Source organism: Crotalus tigris, unplaced genomic scaffold (genome assembly GCF_016545835.1).
Source record: "Crotalus tigris isolate CLP2741 ecotype Arizona unplaced genomic scaffold, ASM1654583v1 scf7180000024115.3125172, whole genome shotgun sequence".
In the NCBI taxonomy this organism is placed as follows: domain Eukaryota; kingdom Metazoa; phylum Chordata; class Lepidosauria; order Squamata; family Viperidae; genus Crotalus; species Crotalus tigris.
This window is the reverse complement of record NW_024100392.1, coordinates 2,806,928-2,825,885: the sequence shown is the minus strand read 5'-3', so window position 1 is coordinate 2,825,885 and position 18,958 is coordinate 2,806,928.

Sequence of the window (18,958 nt, the reverse complement as noted above, 5' to 3'; positions counted from 1 at the left end):
TTAGGCATTCTTTTCTTTAATTAAGAAAACAGTTTCTTTTATTATACTCAATGCAGTTATTCTTCAGAAACTGCATAGGATTGCAATTTTAATGACTTATTCCTTATAATATTTTAAAGCTTTCAGCATTCCAATACCCACAAGCCATTCAAATAAATTAATGCAATTTTTCTGAAAAATTAAATGGTTGAATGCATATCTTTAACCTGAGACTCAATAATATATTCAGAGACAAAGTATAACCAGAATAGTACAAATGTTGTAATGTAATACTGTTATTTAAATCTACAATATACACATGCTAATATGAAGTGGGAGTAAAAACCCTTAAATATAATTAATCTAAAGTTACAGTCCTAAAGAAAGAATTTTAATAGGCAGCATGGTATAAGTGCATATTTCTAAATATAATTACAAACTTCTTTCAAAGCTCCACTCTAAATATAGACTTCCAAATAGCAAATAGAATTAGTGAGGACAGGTCTCAAAGTGGCCTACATACAAGAAAGTTTCCAGAGTCACATAAATATATAATATGTATATCATGTAGGTGTAATACTAAAAAACATAGTGTATTTATTAAATACACTATGGCCTAAATCTACACTCTTCTGACATAGAATTGAGAATAGTTAAGGGTTGTTTTTTTGGGGGGGGGGTAGGTCAATAGAATCACTACGATTAGCTTTGAGAAGCTCTTTACCTATTAGAACTAGGTAACTGTCTCTAATCCAAAACTATGTGTAAGCTCGTCCTAACTATAGGCACGGAACCCAAGAATTAGGAACGATGCAGGATTCAACAAAGTTTCAGGATTTATTATGTTGCTAAGTTGAAAAGAAAGTCAGCCCTGAGAAACCTCCCATTCCAGCGTATTAAATAAACCCCACCACCACACCTCAATTACCAATCACCGCTCCACCCTCGCCACACCCTCATGTTTGTCAGACCCAGCATCCCAGTTAACTGAAAACAGCAGATTAATTCAACTCAAGTCCCTTCAGACGCGCATCACAGGCAGAGCGTCATTAGCTGATCGTCGGCAGCCCATTGGAATTAACACCATCCATCTGATTCGCGGTAGCCCAAATCAGTCCCTAGACGCGCGTCGCAGGCAGGACGTCATCAGCTGAGCGTCGGTATCTCTAGCGCCGCCCATCTGACCTGCAGCATCGCCGAGGCCTCCCAGCAGTGTCGCAGCCCGCTTATTCAAGATGTTTTACGCTGGGTCTGACATTCGGCCCCCCCTCACCACGGGATCCCCTGGAATAGAACGTTACAGGTTAATGCATTGTTTGGTTAACAGTATCTATATATTATTTAACCCCCCCCTCATTCGGTTTCGGTTTATTTGGCCATATTTTATGGTATCTTCGGAGCAGCTCCGGAGCGAAAACCTTTCCACTCTGCACCCATGAAGCATCGGATAGGGGATATCCTTTCCATAATATCAGGTAGTATACTTTGCCCCCCCGCCATCGTGAGTCCATGATATCCTGTATCTCATACTGTCCCGGAGCTATAGGTCCAGGAGGATCTGTATGAGTGTTCCTTTCTATCGGCTTCAACAGACTCACATGGAAAACCGGATGTATTCTACCAAGGAAGACCGGCAGTTGGAGTTGTACCGTAACAGGATTAATGATGCGTATTATGCGAAATGGACCCACGTATTTCACCGCCAACTTCTTGCAGGGTACCTGTAGCTTAAGATATTTGGTCGAGAGATATACCTGGTCACCTACTCGGAATTGGGTTGACATTCTACGACCTTTATCTGCCTGTTCCTTGGCTATTTGCCCCACCTGTATCAGCGCTTTCTTTACTGTATGCCACACTTGGTTAGCACGGGACATCCAGTCCCCTGGCTTCGTGGCCAGGGACGTCAGTGGTTCACAGCCCGGTAAGGGATTTAGATCGTAGCCATATACCACTTGAAAGGGGGTTAACCCGGTACTCTTATGCACTGCATTGTTGTAAGCTAGCTCGGCAAAGGGTATATAATCCATCCAATCCGTCTGTTGGTGAGAGACATAGCAACGTAGGTATCGTGACACGGCCGCATTGGCTCGTTCCGCTGCTCCGTTGGTACATGGATGGTATGCAGAACTCAATCCTTGAGTGGTTCCAATACAGGCCAGAAATTGACGCCAGAATCGAGCTGTGAATTGAACCCCGCGGTCTGATATAATCCGTCGGGGAGCTCCATGTAGACGATAAATGTGCTGTACAAATAGTTTCGCTAGTTGCGCTGCAGACGGCAGCCCTTTGCAGGGTATAAAATGAGCCTGCTTCGAAAATAAGTCTATTACCGTCCATATGACTGTGTAACCTTTTACATTTGGTAACTCCACCAGGAAGTCCATGCCAATATCTTGCCATGGCTGTATCGGATCAGACACTGACTGTAACAATCCCATTGGCTTCTTAGGTATTACCTTTGCCTGTGCACAAACCCTACATTCTTTTACGTATGTTTCAATGTCTTTCCTTAAGCTTGGCCACCAAAATCGCCTTCTTGCTAGATGTAATGTTTTTACAAAACCAAAGTGACCTGCTACTTTGGAGTCATGACATTGATGGTATACCCGGCTGCGCACTTCCTGAGGTATATACAATTTATCGCCATACCAGGCCAAACCATTACGATAGGTCAATATCCCTGGATTCGCTGATAGCCAAGGATCAGTTACTAAAGCTGTTTTTATTTCTTCTTCAAAAGTTGCTAGCTTTGTACAAACTTCTGCCTTTTCGGGCTCCCCATTACACTGAGGTATGATAGCCTGGATCACCTGTTCCCGTTTGCTGTCATATTGGGGCATTCGGGAGAGTGCGTCCGCTAGAAAGTTCTTTCCACCCGGAACAACCTTTAAACAGAACTTGAAACGTTGAAAATACTGTGCCCATCGGACGTGTTTAGGCGCTAGTTTTCTTGGTGTTTGAAGCACTGTTAGATTTTGATGATCTGTCCAGACTTCGAAGGGATGTTGAGCCCCTTCCAACAGATGGCGCCAAGTGGACAATGCCCATTTCACTGCAAATGCTTCTTTTTCCCACACTGCCCAACGTCGTTCTGTTTCAGTGAATTTTTTGGACGTGTAGGCACACGGTTGTAGCATATTTTTCTCATTACGCTGCAATAGAATAGCGCCAACGGCTACATCGCTAGCGTCCGCCTGTACAATAAAGGGCTTGTCCGGGTCAGGATGTGCCAATAACAGCTCCTGTGCAAACAGGCTTTTTAACTTTTCAAAGGCCTGTTGGCATGCCATGGTCCATTCCAGCGGTTGTTTTGGCCGGGGTTTACCAGTATTGTGTTTGGTACGTAACAACTGAGTCAATGGTAGGGCCACATCAACGAAGGACGGTATGAACTGACGATAAAAATTAGCGAACCCCAGAAACCGCTGTAATTGGCAACGAGTCCTTGGGGCTTGCCATTCCAATACACTGCGTATCTTATTGGGATCCATCTCTATTCCCATCGCAGAAACCCGGAATCCTAAGTAATCAATACGGTCTTTGTGGAATTCGCATTTTGATACTTTACAGTATAGTTCGGAATCTAGTAATTTTCGCAACACCGTTCGAACTAATTGTATGTGGTCTTCCAGTGTACTCGAGTATATAATATATTATCTAAGTATACAAGTACACCCCTATAAAGATGGTCATGCAACACTTCGTTTATTAACTGCATGAATACAGCCGGGGCTCCCTGTAGACCGAAAGGCATCACCTTGAACTGATAACTCCCTAAGGGACAGTTAAAAGTGGTCTTCCACTCATCCCCTTCCTTTATCCGTATTCTATAATATGCCTCCCAAAGATCTAATTTTGTGAAAATCTTGCCAGTGGCCAAATGGGCAAGGAGGTCTTTCATGAGAGGTAGCGGATAAATGGGTTCTACGCATACCGCGTTCAGTCCTCTGAAATCTACACATAACCGTAGTCCTCCGTCCTTTTTTTCATGAAATATTACGGGTGCTGCTATTTTAGAGCGTGCCGGCTCTATAAAGCCCCTAGCCAGGTTTTTATCGATATACTCCCTCATTTCCTTTAGCTCAGCGAATATCATGGGGTACATTCTGGGCTTAGGCAACTTTGCCCCAGGAATAAGTTCGATGGCACAATCTGTTGCCCTATGGGGTGGCAGAGTGTCGCAATCATGTTCACTAAATACTGCTGCCAGGTCGTTGTAGACTGACGGGTGTCCGGGTCCGTCCCCTTCCGGTATTGGGTCTACAGCACCCAGCCCTTTATCTCCATTATGATCAGGTGTGGGTAGTGGCTGAGGACCCACGGGCAACCGCAATCGTCGAGACCCATCCTCCCACCAGATGATCGGTGTCCATTTATCCAGCCAGGCCAATCCAAGAATGAGAGGTTCGGTCATGGAAGGGACCACGATGAATCTGATAACCTCCCAATGACCACCTACATCCATCCTGACTGGTTCAGTCACCAACGTGGTTGGAGCCCCCCCTAGCAGTGAACCATCCACCTGCTCGAATCGAATTGGGGATTTTAGTCGAGTCACCCTAATCCCCATCTGTTGTGCTACCCCCCTATTAATTAAACACCGGGTGCATCCGGTATCAAGCAATGCCTGAAAAGACCTCGCTTCCCCAGTATTTGGGCTTGTAAGAGTTACTGGAATGGTGAATGGGACGATTGGTTCACTCACCATTGAATCTTCTACAGGACCGTCCTCCTCGTATTCCTGCAACATGGGGGAATGATCATCGGAAGCTGGCTGTATCGGTGTCTGCCCCGTTTGGTGGGCTACCCGTGACTTCTCCGTTGTTTTCTGCGGTGTAGAGCCTGGTTTGCCGATCGCCGTTGGTGTCCCTAGTATTGCCGGTAGTCCGCACTCTGCTGCTCGGTGCCCTGGTCGGTTACATCGGAAACACCTAAAGGTTGTCTTTGGGCGCGTTGCTTCCGGTGTGGCCTGGACCATACGGCCTGTGGGCGGGTCCTGGCCCCGGCGGGGTGGTAGTCTGTTCTCACGCCCACTGGTATGCTCCCTCAACCCGATGTCCAGTTCCATCGCGGCTTTAAACCAATTGGACAGACGTCCCCCTATCCCTCTCACTATACATGCCCGGCGTATCTCGTTATCCAAGCCATTACGAAAGTGGTGAACCAGTAAACGATCCGGCCACGATCGCAGTCTCCCCGCTAATTTCTGGAACTCACAGATGTAATATTTTGCCGGTCTCCCTCTTTGTCGCAGGCCCACTAGTTGGGCCTCCGCCCATTGTAAGCGTGTTGGGTCTTCGAATCTAGTTCTTAACGCATCCAGGAAGAGCCCCACATCAGCTAGCTCTCTGGCTTGGTCACTATAGAGATCAGCTGCCCATGCAGCTTCCTCTCCCTGTAGACTCGATGTGACTGCGACCACCATCGACCAATTGGATGAATACAGGGTGGAGTAGCGATCTAGATGGTTCAGTACATGACTAAGAAAGACTGCTAAGCGATCTGGGTCCCCATCAAATGTAAGCGTTATAGGGGGAGGGTTCCACACCATATTCTGAGGCCATGGAGGTAGCACCTGTCCTCCATACAGACCAGTCTCCAGAGATGGTCTAGGACGAGTCCCTGCTCCTCCCCCCGTGGGTCCTGCGCCCATGTCATCAGGGTCTGCCGGCCTGTTCCCCAGTCCCCTCACCCCCATTCCATAACGTGTGCGATCCGTCCCCACCTGCCTTGTGGTAGGTTCCCGCAACGTGAACTGGTCATCCAGGTGCAGGTTAAGCTCTGTACCGGACAACCGGAACTGGCAGGTGTAAGGTCGGCTATCCTTGCTAGGGCTATGTATAGTAGTGGGGTATATACGTTCCCCAAACTGGTCTCTGAGCACATCCAGCGTGTACTGCCCCGGGGCTGTGGAGCAGCTCCATTCCTCTTCATGGTCTCCAGTGACCCGGCGTTCCCTCCAACCGGTAAAGCTTGGCACCAACCATCGTCCGCGACCATCCTCAGGGAGCCCCAGCGTTGGGCTAAACCACCATTCGCCCCCCGTATCCACCGGACGTTGCTGTCGGGTTTTTGAACCCTCAACTACGGGAGCACATATTTTTTCCCTCCGTCGAATCACCGTTGGCTCCTCCCCTGTGCCGCCCGCTGCCAGGCCCTCCAGCTGTTCGCCGGACTCCTCCGATTCTTCAGCCATGACAGGGTCCTCTTCCTGCGTTCCCTCTGCCATAGCTCCTTGTTCCTAGCGAGCGCCGGGTGTTGGAACAACTAATGTGCGGGAGGGCTGACTTAATGTAAGCTCGTCCTAACTATAGGCACGGAACCCAAGAATTAGGAACGATGCAGGATTCAACAAAGTTTCAGGATTTATTATGTTGCTAAGTTGAAAAGAAAGTCAGCCCTGAGAAACCTCCCATTCCAGCGTATTAAATAAGCCCCGCCACCACACCTCAATTACCAATCACCGCTCCACCCTCGCCACACCCTCATGTTTGTCAGACCCAGCATCCCAGTTAACTGAAAACAGCAGATTAATTCAACTCAAGTCCCTTCAGACGCGCGTCGCAGGCAGAGCGTCATTAGCTGATCGTCGGCAGCCCATTGGAATTAACACCATCCATCTGATTCGCGGTAGCCCAAATCAGTCCCTAGACGCGCGTCGCAGGCAGGACGTCATCAGCTGAGCGTCGGTATCTCTAGCGCCGCCCATCTGACCTGCAGCATCGCCGAGGCCTCCCAGCAGCATCGCAGCCCGCTTATTCAAGATGTTTTACGCTGGGTCTGACACTATGTCTCTGCAATTATGGTTTTTCATCATCCAGCATTGCTCTCACTGACCTTTGCAGTTCCATTCAAAAACATGTAAGATTTACAAATTGGTACTGTTGAAAACTATCTATGTTCTGGTTTGTATAGGCCAAACAAATGTATAAGATGCAGAAATGAAGAGAACAACACTGCATAGTAAAAATTATTAGATGGAGTGGAAATATGTTTATAATATTTGCCTTAGATGGAGTGGAAAATATGCTTATAATATTTGCCAGCTTGAGAAGAAAAGTATTATACCTTATAAAATAAATATTACTAATCAACACTGAAATGTATTGTGTGGAAGTGGAATTGGTGATCTGAAGGGATATGAGTTTTGTGTGACTGTAGAGTTATTGAAAGATAATTCCAATAATCAGGTAGTACACATCTCTATATGTCAATTTTAATTTATGAATAAGTACAAACTTTATGCAGGAATAGTGTAGTATTTTTAATGTGTGATGAGGCATGCAATGGCTCCTGATTGTTTCCTGAATATACTTGCAAAGTTTATCATTTTGTCTTTCAGTGATACTATTAAAGCCTTGGCTGTTATTTATTAAAAAGTTAAAATGTATGTTTGTGTAGTATGTGTAATGTATGTCTGTGTAGTATGTGTCTGACTATAACCCTGCTAATAGATGCATCAATATAGAAAATGAGTAAACAACTGAGATCTGCAGTTACTTTCTGGAAACTGAAATTTATTTAATATCTTGTGATTTCTATTGGGATGAAACCAGCATGTGTTATAATAGAAGTAATGAATATGAATTGATAGGACATGAGTATTATTTCATTTTGGAAGTTCTTGGAAGTAATAAACATTTCAGGTACTCAAAAAGCATTCATGATTTTGCTATGGCTTAGAGAAATTTGGAATAGGATGATTATTATAGGACTGTCTATATACTACTAAAATTCTTGTTTCTATAAACTTGAACTCAGTGAAACAGTGTATCATAGGATAAGATTTCAAATCTCCCATCAGCCATGAAAAGGCATTACGCAACATTAACTCAATGTCAGACATTATTTCTCAACCCAATATTTGATGTAAACATCGTTACAGGTTAATCTGCTATGTAGGCATCTCTAGAAAAATAGGAAATATAGTGGCTAGGAGGAATATGAAAACAGGTAAATTTACAAATTTACAAATTGTTTACAAATTGCAAATTGTGGCAAATACTTTTATAAGTTTGCTATAATGATATATTTGCACAATTGTCCAAGCTACATGACTGAATTACCATTTAGAAAAGGCTGAAAAAAATAATCTTCTGAAAACCTGGAAAGCACCTGATCATCAGTTTTGATAATACTCATGTGATTCAGAATTTGTTACCATTGTTCTTATATTAGTTATAATTCAGTTACATGATACCTTTGGAATATGTTTTATCTTTTTTAAAAAAAATATAGAAAATGTATATTTGAAACATGGTATGACAGTCCCAAACCAGTAATGAATGTATGGCCTTCTACTGCATGTTTATTACATTAGAGAAAGATAAATAATTCAAACTGAAATTAAACTCTGATAGCCAAAAGACAATGCCTGCATTTTAAAGAAATCTACCAGTAATGTGCAATGCTTGTCTTCTGAATGATGTCGAGTTCTTTTGAAATGTCAGTTCACTCCTGCTGCAGGTTGTTCTATCTATAAGCTAATAAAAAAACTGAAGAGATATAAAAAGCTGAGACTGATGATACTCTGCTTTTCAAGCAATTTGCCTTGGTCAAGTGATAAGAGAAAGAGGCAAAAAAAAAAAAAAGATTTGCAGTGTCAGTTTCTTTTACACAGAATATTTTGTCATGATCAATAAAAAACATTTTCACCTTGGATTTAAAAATATATATCTTTTTAAAAAATCCATCCAAAGTGTTATCAAATGTGAATGATCTGACTTACTATATCATTTCATAAAACTATTTTTTTTATTTTTCAAATGTTGCCAGTGAATATTTGTATTCAAATTTTATCACTTTAACATAATGAATAATAGGTTTTTACACAATAAGAAAGGATGTTTATGCAAAATATATTTGTATAAAGTGTTTATTCATAACTACATTCAAGGTCATATGAGGTTATATATTAGCATAAAAGTTAATATTTGCTTGATTTATTTTTAAAATGCAAAACCAACTATTGCTTACTTCAGTTTCTTTCTTATTTAAAATCCTGTAGTTAATCACTGAATTCTCCAGCAACCACATCGTTATCCAGAACGTCTTAAGCTTTCCATGTGATCATCAACTCTATGAAAAGCTCTCAACTATTTTCCATTGAAATGTCCAGCTCCTAAAATGGTCTTTTTCCTAACTAGAAAGGCCACAAGCATAGAAAAGATTGGGGAGGGACTTGTGTGACAATGGAGGGATTGCTAGAATAATTGTATCAAAACCAGTACTTTGTATGTAATATCTTTTTCTCTATCGGGTTTATAGCTTTATTCTGTAACAATTCATTGATGCTTTATTGTTTTAAGATCAAAGGAAGGTTGAACATTTACTTTTTCTGGAAGTCTCATTATGAAGACTAGTAAGTGATCTACACTATTGTACAAATTAATGTAGAATTTTTTTTTACTTTAAAAGTTTTATAAATTTATTACAATATAAACCCCTCCACCCCTTCCCCCCTCCCCCACTTCCCAGGATAAAAAATAAAATAAACAAACATAATCTAACTAACATTAATTAACTATACTATCAATCAAAACCATAACACACTTTAACTCCTTCTCCCAATAAATATTAACAAATTAAGTCAAAAATAATAAAATAATTAAAACTAATAATAATTATCTAGAATCTACTAAAAAGCAAAATAATACTTTTCAATCTCATATTTCTTCTGAATGTAATCAATCCATCTTCTCCAAACCATAATATATTTTTCTTGTGAATGATCCTTCAAATAGGCGGAGATTTTTGCCATGTCTGCTAAATTAGACACTTTAAGTATCCATTCTTCCAAAATAGGCAATAAGTTTTTCTTCCAATATTGCCCCACCAATAATCTTGCAGCTGTTATACGGTTCAACATCAAATTAATTTCTTTAACATCAAAATCTACAATAATACCCAACAAAAACAATTGCGGAGTAAACTTTATCTTTCTCTTAAAAATCTTTTGAATATTCCACCAAATCTTAATCCAAAAAGCTTTAATATCTCTACAAGTCCACCAAATATGAAAATAAGTTGCATCTAAATTTCCAAATCTCCAACATTTGGGCTGTAAATTTGGAAACATGCGAGACAACTTTTGGGGATCTAAATGCCATCTATAAAACATTTTATAAAAATTTCCTCTTAAATTCTGCACCTGAGTAAATTTTACATTTCTAACCCAGATTGTCTCCCATGTATCCAATAAAATCAGCTCTTGAATATTTTGCACCCATTTAATCATACAGTCTTTAACAAAAAATTAATGTAGAATTTTAATGGATATTTAATTATATTGAAGGCTTTTTTTTACCAGTCTTTACTTATCTTTCTATTCCACAAGAAAAAAATAATGAAGAAAAACATTTAGTATTAAAAAGTTCAGTGACAAGACTTATCTCAATAACCATCTTTTCTCTTTGTATCACTTACCTTCTCTCCTTCTCAAAAATTATAGGCCTAGACGAAGGACGTCTATTGAAGATCACAACATATGGTCAGACATTAATAAAACTGAATAGTCTGTCAGATATAGCAGCTGCAAGCTTTGAAAGACTTAAATACAAAATCAGTACTTTGATGCAAAAATAAATTAAGAGTCATATCAATGGGAAGTAGAAGGAATACTAGGGTAAGTTACATAGTCTCCCTTTTCTACTGGGATGATTTCAACTTCACTCAGTTTTAATGCTTATTCATACCAACATCAATATACAACAATGTAGTTTGAAAGTAATATCCATCTAAACTTACTTTATTGGAGACAAACATGAGAAATATATTGTGTATCCTGATAGATTATACTGTCTAATAATGAATTTTTCTGTGAATTATAAATACAAAATTGGATTTAATACTACACACTATTGTATCCTTACTATGTCAAGTGAATGAGATATTGATTTGCAAGATAAACTTTATATTAGGAATCCTTGTTTGCATAGAATATGGTGTGCTTGAAGTAAAATCAGCTTTTATGTTCCTGCCACACTAACTAAAATGTACTAAAATGAAGGCAACCTTATTTTTACTGATAGATGATATTATGCCTCCTGCATGAGCATAATTAATATTGGTAAGCCAATATACTACTTCTCTAAATTATAGTTAAAACACTATGCAAAAGCATTACTTGATCAATGTAATGATGTGTGGTGAAAATCAACATTTCTCTGGTGATTACCATGGCAAATAGATGATTGTGATTTAGAATATAAATCAGGTAAATGATAAAGAATTTTAATTATCAATGCGATGAAATAAAAAAATAGATGTTTTGTATTTATGAAAATATGAGAAATGGGGAAGGTTTGATAACGATGATGATGTTATACATTCAGTTGGGTCTGACTCTTGGTGGTTCCATGTTATCTATTCAGTTGGGTCTCAATCTTGGTCTCTCCACATCTTCCAATCAGGTTCTATGAAAAAAAGCAGCATGCTCTTTCCAGGATTTACATAGTCCTATTATTATTTCTAAGATACATATTCATAAAATCAGTACCTAATTAGTATTTATGGGTAACTTACAAAAACATAAATAACATAAGATTATAATGAATTTGTTTTCACAAAGTATTACATGAAAAGAAAGCACATAAAAAAGAAAGAAAAAAGTATAAAAAAGTATCTTGGCTTAAATGCTTTCTTTTCAAAACTGAAAAGAATGTATATATTTTTTCTAGATGTACTGTAGGCAGGGTATCAAATTCCAAAGAGTACTTGATGACAATGGTGGTAGGATATTACTGCATGGTGTGCATGACTTAAAAATGTCTTCAATTAAAGTTGTTTTACCATGTGGTCAATCTATAGTTATTTAGATGAAGTTGTCATGTAATTAGCATTTATATGACTTGTATCTGAAGAAATAAATGGACATTTTTTAAACTATCACAACCAACCATTGTGATAGTTGTAATAGGTTAAAACATCATTATCATCCATGTTATGCAAAATGAGTAAACACACCATGAGTATCACACTCATCTAAAATACACAAATGGATTTTTTCTAATAACTGCATTCATCGGACCAGGTGTGGCTGAATTTTTGTACATCGATACAGAATGACATAAATCTTTATATATTTATAATTGGTATAAGTATACCATATAGTGCTAATAGACAAATTAATGGGACCAAATACAATTTATTCATCTCAAATGTCAGAACAGTTTAGGGTTTGTTTTTTGGTTTTTTTGCTATAGTGATTAATTGTCACCATATTCCCTCTAACAAAGCTAATTTTAATTAATTGCTTGCATCTTATCTCAGATTTTAGCTGATTGAAAAGATATTTAAACAATTATGAAAAAAACAGAAGAAAAAGAACACTCATTGTAATACTTGAAAAAAACCTTAATAACTATATAATATTTTATAGTCTGATATATTTTGTCAGATTGTAAAGAGATGGAAAATGAAAAGAAGTAAAACTAAGAACAAAGCTTTTTAAGGTAGTAAAATTTGCAAAAAGTTGACAATCACCATCCATTTATGATGATGCTAGCCATTCAGTATTCAGGATAATAAGATGTAGAAACAAAGCATCATGGAAGTCATCCATCAATTAATTCTGAAGAAGCAATTTTATTGTGTCCTTGACATACTTTTAATTTTTGTGAGAAAAGATGTTTGGGGTAAAAGTTTATTAAGTATTTTTAGTGCAGAAGGAATATTTTAAACATTTCTAAGGCAAACTGAGCATCAAATGCTAATTTTGTTTTACACATTTGTGGAACTATTTTTTCACTGCCTTTCTCTCTCTTTAATTACACACATTAGGATTTAGCAGGTACAGTCAAGGACAATAACGGTTAGACATGCATATTCCAGTGGTGCCATCTGTTCTTTCAATAAGTCATCCAATTCTATTTCTTTAGATAACTATGTCACTCAAATTGCATTCCCACTTTAAAAACCACCCTTTCTTTTAGTAGAAAATGAACAGAAAGAACTTAGTTTTTGTAACTGTATGGACTGTGCAATTCAAGAAGTTAAAACCTTTGATCAGTGACAGCAGACGGATCAGTATTCCAAGAAAAATGATAAAGGCAGACCATGTGCCTTAGTTCTACATGAATTCTGAATTGATTCAGGTATATATGGATAATTTGGAGTCTGATTTAAAGAATATTACTTTTTTTAAAATATAACTTTTACTAAAGTGATACCTTAAAAATAAAACTTTAAGGGTTTTTTTTAAATGAAGACAAAGACTAATATAAAATAAGAAAAAGCAAAGAAAAAGAAAGAAATCAAAGAGAAAACTAAAAGTATAAGAAACAAAAAATGAAGATAGGGAAAAAAATGATATAAAGAAATATATTTGGGTCTTCTTAGTAGTAGTTCTAAAAATAATTATAAATTTAACTCTTACTCCATGTTTACAAAATAACCCTCTTCTTTCTATAATTTATTATATATAATAATCAAAATCATAAATAATAAGTGGATTTTTAGGTGTCTTGTAAGAGACACATAAAAGGACATAAGGGAGTTCCAATCAACAATAAACAGAGATATTGTCTATGATAAAAAATTAATTTAGTATCTCAGCAAGTTATATCATTTTCCTCTACCATTCATGCATAGTGAGTAGTACCAAATCTTTCCATCTTTATGCATATAATAATTAGCTGCAGTTATTTTATACAAAATAAACTTCAGTGAGATTTTTTTTCAACTGTTTGTCCATTAATTCCAAAAGAAAAATCTCTGCTCTCAATTGTATATTAATCTTTAAAGTTCTCTGAATCAGAATTTTCTAGCTTTTTTACATAGCCACCAAACATGACAAAATGTCCCTTCTTGTGGTTTACATTTCCAAGATAAATCTGAAGTGCCTTTATATATTCTACATATACCATATACCAACTGTACATCATTTTTTAAAAAGACTATTTAAGATTATAATATAATGTAAAGTTCAATCCTTTTAGCTGCATATTTACCTTTTGTTCTATTTCTACATTATAACCAAATTCTTTAGCCCTATTTGTCATAATATTCTTTCACTTGTTTTTGTTTCAATTTTTATAGAGATTTTATTTATTTTAGCAAATATAAATTTATCATTTGTATGTAATTCTGTTTCAAATTCTTACAAGTTCAAAAATCATAAATTATTTTGTCTATTTTAAATCTTTCTAATAGTTATAAGTAAGAAAACCATTGACAGCTATATTCCTCTTCCAATAGTTCTTGTCCCCAAAACTGTTTTCTGGCAGAATCATTAACTTTAATTTTATTGTACCAGAATTATCATGCTACCCAAATTTCAGGTCATGCCCACACTTTCACTGAAATCAAACAGAGCAAGGAGCATGCTGCAAAATGTAATTTCAAATCAGGTAAACCCAACCCTCCTATTTATATGCATCTTATAATATGTTATATTTAGCTCACAGTTTTTTGTCCTGCCACACAATTTGCATATATTCTTCTGACATTGTTTAAATGATGCTTCAGTTGTCAAAACAAATAGATCATTCTGAAACAAAAAATATCATTCTAGGCAAGACATTCATTTTTATCACAGAAATTTTCTCCAGTAATGACAGCTGTAGTTTTCCCATCTTACAATATTCCAACATGCTATAGTTATTTTGAAATAACATACAATTCATATTTGTTATAGTGACAACATAATATTTTATCTTCTTCTCAATCTTATAATCTGTTTGATTTATCACCTCAGTTTAATCTTCAAATTTTGTTTATTAATCTTGAAACATGCTAATGCACCAAATTCTTCTAATTTGTGCATTAGTATTTCAATTTCCTTTAATGGATCTTTCAAATCAAAACCAAGCCCTCTCTCTGCGGTTACTGAAGCAATCCTCCCCTTCCCTCCATTGTTGGTGCTTTTCTGGTGGTTTTCATTATAATCCAAAATCAAAGAGTCTCAAACAAGGGAAAAATAAAAGGCAGGTTTCCCTCCCTCCCCTCTGCTTGGTCTTTCTGTGCTCTTAAGACTTTCATCTCATGTGACACTCTGTAGTTAAAGTCATCATCATAGTCTAGTTCATATTATCTTTTATTTTGTAATTGTCTGCACTCTTTAATAGTAAACAGCAACAAAAATATCCACAAAGGTCCAATTAGTTTGTCTAACTTCATTCCCATTTGTTTAAAAGCAATTTCCTCAAAAATAATCTTTCAAAATAAATGTCCCCTTTATCTGTTTTAAACTTTTTTATATTGACTCCTTGTTATTTGTCAAGGACTCATTTGTATGGATTCCAAAAATAGAATATAAATCAAAATATTCATTCAGAATTTATTAGATTGTAAACTTTCCTAAAATTACTGGCTTTCCAGAGCCAGTAAAAATATGATTTATCCATCTGTGAGGTTAACATTCATTTTACTGATTTTTTTTTCAAGAAAAGCAATTTAGTATGTAGTATCAAAATAAGTTAGGAACTTCTACTGCTGAGCAAATTTACTCTAGCTGCCAGGAAGAAAAATATAAAAATTCCTTGTTCCATTCCATTATCTGCCTTGAAAATTCTGAAACACATTCTAGTTTTAGTATAATTTTTATTTCTTTGAATATTTTATTACATTTCATTTGTCTATCAATATGTTCTCTTCTGTTGACAATCTCTCTGGCATTTTGATGAGTAGTGATGAAATATTTGTGATATTCCTATTGAAATTAAGTGCCAAATCTGTAATGTCACCACTGCAGCTCTTATTTAGAAATTAATCTTTTACTTCTTTTAGTAGAGGTTGCTTACTTGCTTTTCCAATAACATATACTATACATATTTGAGACTGTCTTTTTAGGTTGGGTCAGGTAATTAATTATTAATTTCTCAAAATTTGTTCAGCATGAATTCTCTCACATACTTATTCTTAACCATTATTATAATAATAATTTGGAGACATGTTGACAATCTACTTATTACTCAATCTCTTTTTTATTTCATGTAACACTGTTTGAGATCCCAAAGAAAAAAGAAAGGATCCATATAGACTTTATAAAGGAAAAGTAAAACTCAGGAAACATGATAATTTAAGAAATTCTCGTTAGACTTAACTAATTTGAAGTTAGTTCAAATTGTTCAAAGACCTCAATATGTCTTGCTTTATCTAAACTAGTTATAGGCACTCTCCCCACCCTCAAACACAATTATATATCAAGTATGTTATAATAAATATATTAAAGTAATGAAGTGGTTACAATCATTATATTGAGAGATTTGTATTTTGAGGCTAAAACAATGTTACATATAACTTCTTTAGGGATTGATGTAATTATGACAATAAAATAAAACCACCCTGTTGGTTATCCTTTTGTTTAATATGTGTAAGGATTTCATGTGCATTTTTACACTTCCAGGGAGAGAATGATTTTTCTTGAAAATCATGAAAAATGGAGCAGAACATCCAGGTTCAGTCACAGTTTTGTTCTGTACAGTATGAATTTTGTGAACTCTAAAGCTTCCTTCTTCTGTTATGTATTTAAGATGGACAGTGATTAATATTTATATATTACTTATATGTAAGGGTGTAGGTCTATACATATGTTGTATATAGTGTGTTTAAATGTGTGCTATGTATATGTACGCTTTGAGAGCAAGCAACTAAATTTCATTTTTAATGTGTGCCATTGTGCCCACAGTAAAAAATGACAATAAAGGTTATCTATCTATCTATCTATCTATCTATCTATCTATCTATCTATCTATCTATCTATCTATCTATCTATCTATCGTACTCAATGAGTAGTCCTCAATGGCACTACATCTACATGGAGAGAAGTAAGCAGTGGGATACCACAAGGTTCTGTCTTTGGCCCAGTACTCTTCAATATCTTCATCAATGACTTAGATGAAGGAATTGAAGGGGAACTCATCAAACTTGTAGATGACACCAAACCGACAGAAGACAAACTCAGGATCCAAAAAGATCTTGACAAACTTAAACAATGGGCCTATCCAACAAAATGAGTTTCGATGTGGAGAAAAGCAAAGTCTTACATCTAGGCAAGAAACAAAGGTACAAATAGAGATTGGGTGACACTTGGCTCAAAAACAGTAACTGTGAGAGGGACCTTCGAGTCCTAGTGGATGATCACTTGACTATGAGCCAGCAGTGTGCAGCAGCAACCAAAAAAGCTAATACAATCCTGGTTTGTATAAACAGAAGTATAGAATCAAGATCATGTGAAGTATTAGTACCACTTTATAAAACCCTAGTAAGACCATACTGGAATACTGCAGCCAATTTTGGTCACCATATCACAAAAAAGAGGTTGAGAGTTTGGAAAAAATTCAGAGAAGAGCAACTAAGATGATTAGAGGCCTGGAGATTAAAACATATGAAGAATGGCTATGGGACTTGGGTTTGGTTAGTCTAAAGAAAAGAAGAAATAGGGGAGAGATGATAGCCGTATTCCAATATCTGAGGGTCTGCCACAAGGCATAGGGGGCCAGGTTGTTCACCAAAGCACCAAAGAGAAGGATGAGAAATAACGGTTGGAAATTAATCAAAGAGAGAAGCAACCTGGAATTAAGGAGAAACTTCTTGACAGTGAGGACAATCAACCAGTGGAACAGCTAACCCCCAGAAATTGTGGGCGCTCCATTACTGGAGATTTTTAAGAAGAGACTAGACATTCACTTGTCTGAGATGGTATAGGTTCTCCTGCTTAAGCAGGGGGCTGGACTAGAAGACCTCCAATGTCCCTTCCAGATTCTATTCTATTCTATTCTATTCTATTCTATTCTATTCTAGTCTAGTCTAGTCTAGTCTAGTCTAGTCTAGTCTAGTCTAGTCTAGTCTAGTCTAGTCTATTCAAGAGCCCTTTGCACTGTGCTGTAAAGTCATAATATTATTATGACACTAATACTTGCAATCAGCAGCACCTCTTAAAGCTCCTCAGCACTTGAAGCTGAAAAGAGGTTGGATATTTCTTGAGAAAATGATTTGAAGCATGTGTCCAAATCTACCATGAAATACTTAGAAAGATAAAGATTTTGGAAGGTCTTTCATAGTCTCCAGATAGAATACTATTTAAAATCTGTCAAAAGATCTCAAATGTGCAGTGCATGCAAGGAGCCATATAAATAGTTCGGAAACAAAATGTGCAAAAAAAGAGAGAATATAGAAATATTCAGATGATAGCAGGAAGCATTGGGATGCTATTATTTTTCCCAAAGAAGTTCTTATAATGCTAACTGAAAGAATCTGATATTTTTATATTCTACAAAAGTAAAGGCTTTAGAAAGCTTAAAAGGAAAGGTTTTAGAAAGCTTAATAGCTATGCAAACTCAGCAAACAAAGTACAGTAAGAATTGCTGAGTGTATTTAATAGTTACTGAAAGCTCATAAATGTTAGCCTTTAAAAAATCCTGTTTAGATACCTTCTGTATGGTGAGTCAGCAATCATGATTTTTTGTTAAGATAGTCAGAAAAAAATAAATACCAGTATTATGATTGGCTGAATGAAATTTTCCTTAGTTATTTAAAGATTCAAAGAGACATAGATGTGCTGTGAAAACTATATATGCAAAACTGATTATGTTTCCCCCAGAATTATTTATATAAGGAGGCAGGCAACAATATCCTGGTGTTACTCATTTCTGGATGATACTTTTTCTGATTTCTTCTATCATGATTTTTTTTGAAGAAAAATCGTAAAGTAAAATAGTACAATTTGTGGGCTTTGGTATCTTTGATATATGGTAGAAAAGTATCTGAGGAATTGGCAATAGTGGATGACTTGGAATGCCAAATGTTGGTCCTTCTACTTCTGCCAATACTTAATAGAGAGCCATGAGTTCAGATCTTATTCCTGTAGAAGAACAAGCTTGCCAAAACATTAGTAATAATAACAATAATATCTATTGTGTGACCAACCATAACAAAATCACAAACAAACATACAAAATCACCATCAGTCAATTGCAAAATGCAGCTTACTGTACATTCTGCGATAATATTATTATATTACTATTAATATACTACTA